At 40.7% G+C, this 4,043-nt stretch overlaps 1 long non-coding RNA gene across 1 annotated transcript; it reads right to left on the minus strand.

Moving 5' to 3' along the window:
• Positions 1 to 1,162: 1,162 nt before the first annotated feature.
• LOC118161305 lies at positions 1,163 to 3,622 on the minus strand. Its single transcript, XR_004747936.1, has 2 exons — positions 3,323 to 3,622; positions 1,163 to 3,131 (listed from the first exon to the last, which is right to left on the minus strand). It is a non-coding gene; the product is annotated as an uncharacterized LOC118161305 (long non-coding RNA).
• Between the last annotated feature and the right edge of the window lie 421 nt (positions 3,623 to 4,043).

Genomic DNA, 4,043 nt, shown 5'->3' on the forward strand with positions numbered 1-4,043 from the left:
TCACTTGTGAGCCCATTACAGGCCCTGTATTAATAATTCATAAGGGGAAAACATGCTGAAGAAGTGCTTGGGATCATGACCTAAGTGAAATGCCTGTGTTCAAACTAAAAATCTTCCAAATTCCATTTTTATTATTAGCAGATTTTTAGAATTACAACACTTACAAGAAAGGCTTCAGTTTTGCAGCTCTGGAGGTTGCCCAGGTATTATGAATATAAGGCCTCTTGTCTCGTTTGCTTGTGTGATCTGTGATTAAAACTTCTACAGACTTGGTTGAGTGCAGGATCAGATCCCTCTGCAATTCATTCGGGGAAAGCTTAATTTGAGATTTTAGTGAGTGTTTATTTTCTGGCTCAACAGCAACATATTTCAGAGGCGGGAAAAATGTATGCAAAAGTAGGGTCAAAATCCAGATGTAAGAATGAATAGCAAGAGTACTTTCAAAGGGTGCAGGAGTAGTGAGAACTGTAAATACATGTCTGATTTGGTTTGTGATAGATATTTCTGTCTCTTTATTGGAACTGTATTGTACTTTCTCCTGGTCTGTATGTAACTGTCTCTGTAGAAATATGACAAAGGTTGTAAAATAAAAAGATCTCACTTTTTCTTTGCAAATTAGTTCCGTTAAGTTTCCAAAGTAAAAGAAAGAACCAGAAAAACATGTTTTATTTTAATTCATTTGAATAATCTTCCTCATTTCTGTGATCTATCACTCACAGATAAGAAGCACCTTGCAAATTTTATTATTTCTACAAAATATATCTTATTCAATTAGCAACTGTCAGTGAAAAAAAAAAACAGACAATAAACCTCCAGCTCTGATTAAAATGGAAAGAAATGTTGAGTGAAATGCATGATATTGAAAGCTATTATATTTCTTTGAAAATGAACACTCATACAGAAATTACTTTCAAAGTTTTTTACTGAACGTGAATCAAAGGCCCAAACTTGGTTTGATTTTAGTCATCTGGATCAAAATTTGAGACAGGAAATGCCTCACCCATCTGTAGTTTTAATTCAGCTATTTTTTTTTAGGAATAAAAATGCTTCAAATCTTTGAGGGAGTTCGTGTCTTTTTGGATTTTTTTTTTATTCCTTTATAATCCCCCATTTCACTTTTTTTTCAGAACACGGAAAAATAAGAAAAACAAAAAAAAAGCACTCTGTTATCCTTACTTTATTAAAACATAATAACTTAAGAGGGAAATTTCATGTCTTCATTTATCCCAATTTCTAAACAAGAATTTTATTGTGACAACACATCTGAGATAAAAGAATACAATTAAGACACCTTACACATGTGCTTATTACAGGTCTGAATTATTATTTAAAAGCTGAGATGCTTTCACTGAAATACGTGGGTGGTGCACTAACAAAGTATTGAATATTAATTACTATTTTTATAAACTAATTCTCATAAGTCTTTGGTCTAAGCCAATAGTCCTTACTCAAGCAAAACACCTAGAATGCTTTGGGAGTTTTACCTAGCTCAGTACTTTAATCTCCTTAGAGATCAATAAATAATTAAAAATTTTATCGTAGAAGCTACCGTGTTTTAAAAATGACTTATTTTAAATTAATATTTGCTCTACTTATTTGAGACAGAGTGAAGAATTTCTCCCCTGCATTTGTGCATGCACCCCCTCAAAACAAAACAAACAAACAAAAAAACCTGTGCAGGAAGCATCTTTGGTGTTAGATCCACTGCCTTAGCTTGGTTCTAAAACAGTCCCACTTTTGAATTGCTTTTCCTTTAACAACCTGATTACATTGCACGATTTACTTCCACAGTTCCAGTGCTCCTCATTACTAATTCCAATAGCAAAAACTTGCCAGAACCCCTGAGAAGCAAACCTTCAAATCTGGAATTAAATAACAGAATATATTACACATTGGACATTTACAGGGAAACTTTACTTGAGGGAAAATAAATACAAACATCTTGTTCTGTGATCTGTAAGTAAACTACTTTACGCGCTGTGCTGCTCCTAGAAAGGCTTCTGACAATTACTTCTTTCAAGCCAAAGTTTTAACAGTGTGAATCTGAGGCTGGTATATATACTTTATACAGTATTAATAAAGGCTTTCCCAAATTAATGAAAATACACTGTGTTCACATATAATGAATAAGCACCTAATTAAAAGCACAGTAAAACCAGGAACAGAGATATTGGCATTTCTTTTATTATTATTTTTATTATTTTAATTTTATTTATTAATATCCATTGTATTACTTTAGCCTTTAATGTGAGCCTCTTCAGCTGACTGATGCCCAAAGGGGAGCTAACAAATCGCTCAGCTGGTGGCTGACACTGGTCCTGAAGAAAGCTAGTAAGGAACACTTTGCAGTCTTTCAGAGCCTCTACACCAGCTGTCACCCAGCTATGGGTGCTGAAAAGCTCCTGTCACTTCATCCAAAGGGATTTACTTGGTCAGAAGGAAAATTTAAATACAAAGCATGCAGCTAAGAAGCTAGTGAAAAAGGATTATGAGTGCACAAGAGCACATGTGTATAAGACACTAATACATCTTTAGGAAATTTCAGATCCCCAAAGCCAGGATTACTGCCAGAGGCAGTGTGGTATACGTATGCTGGGACCTTTACCGTTAAGAGTTATTATCTCCCAACTATTCAACTTTATAGGTCTTTCATCATGCGAGGGGGGTTTTTTGGTGGTGATGGTGGGGAGGAGGAGGTTGTTTTAAAAAATGCTCCCCTTATCTTCAATAGGGAAATAAGAAAAGCCATTCCCAAGCCATTATTTAACAGAATTCACCTGCATGCAAAATACTCTATAGCTTTAAGCTACTGTCAGATGTTTAATTTCTCTGTGTGTGTGCACGCACAGTTGTCCAACTGGCCCAAAATGTCCAGCTTAACTGTTTAATTGTGGCTAAAGCAAACAAAGCACCGAGTCCCACACTCGCTTCCCGAACTGCTGAGCACAAGGGATGAGCACGCCGCAGAGGTGCACGACAGGAGTGACCTGCCTCACCAGGGGAAGGTGTCCGGCTCCGATCTGGCCATCTTCGCAGACTGGCACACGAGAAAACGACACACTAGTCCTGCTGGCTGAGCTTGAAGGGGAAGGCTCGACAGGGAAAGCCGCAGCGCTACAGAGTTGAAAATGCTGTGCCAGAAAGAGTTGAGGGAGGGTTTTGAGAGCCTAGCCTTCTTTTTCTTTTTCTCTTTTCATTTCTTAAACGTCGGCTTAAAATCACTGGAGGGAGAAGGAAAGGGAAAAAAAAAAAACAAAAAACAAACAAACAAAAAAAAAAACGCAAAACGTGAAACCGAAGAGCAACGTCTATAAAAACTTACATTTTTTAGCCAGCTTAACACTGCAGCCACATCCGACTCGGAGCAGCACCCGTGCTGGCTGGCCTGTGGCGAGGTACCGCTACTCTAGGTTAATACCCCCCCACCCCCCCCCCGGCCTGGCCTGCCGGCCAAGGAGCCGACGGCAGGGGCAGGTCGCTGGGTGCAGGAGCGGGAGGAGCGGAGCAGGGCCCGCCGCCGGAGAGCCCCGGGGGAAGGGGGCGGCCGCCAGCTGCTGCTGGCCCCGAGGGGCTCGGGGAGGAGGAGGGGGCGCAGGGGGGGTGCCCGGGCTCACCTGAGGCCAGCCCGGAGCGGGGGGGGGGGGGGGGGGAAGAGAGGGGGGGGAGGAGAAGGAGGAGGAGGAGGGAGAGAGAAAAGGGGACGTGAGAGGTTTGACGGGGAGGTGGGGGGGGGGGGGGGGAGGACACGCAAATAAATCGTGTTTAGGGGAAAATTCCCCGCGTCGAGCCTTTGAGGACATCAGCATTATGTGTCTTACAAAGCGTGAGGTTTAACAAAAAGTGCTACACGGCTCAAACCGGCTGCCTTTAGAGGTCACTAGAACATCGCTGCAGTATTTACAAATTTTCCATGAAGGATTAGAAGTTAGTCTAAAGCCCTATATACACTATATACAGTTCCAGTGGATGCTGTATACTATTATCTAAATTTCTTCACATAGACTATCATGTATCTGCCCCAGCAAAGCTGATTAGTGAAGCAG

The sequence above is a fragment of the Oxyura jamaicensis genome, chromosome 1, assembly GCF_011077185.1.
Source record: "Oxyura jamaicensis isolate SHBP4307 breed ruddy duck chromosome 1, BPBGC_Ojam_1.0, whole genome shotgun sequence".
NCBI lineage: Eukaryota > Metazoa > Chordata > Aves > Anseriformes > Anatidae > Oxyura > Oxyura jamaicensis.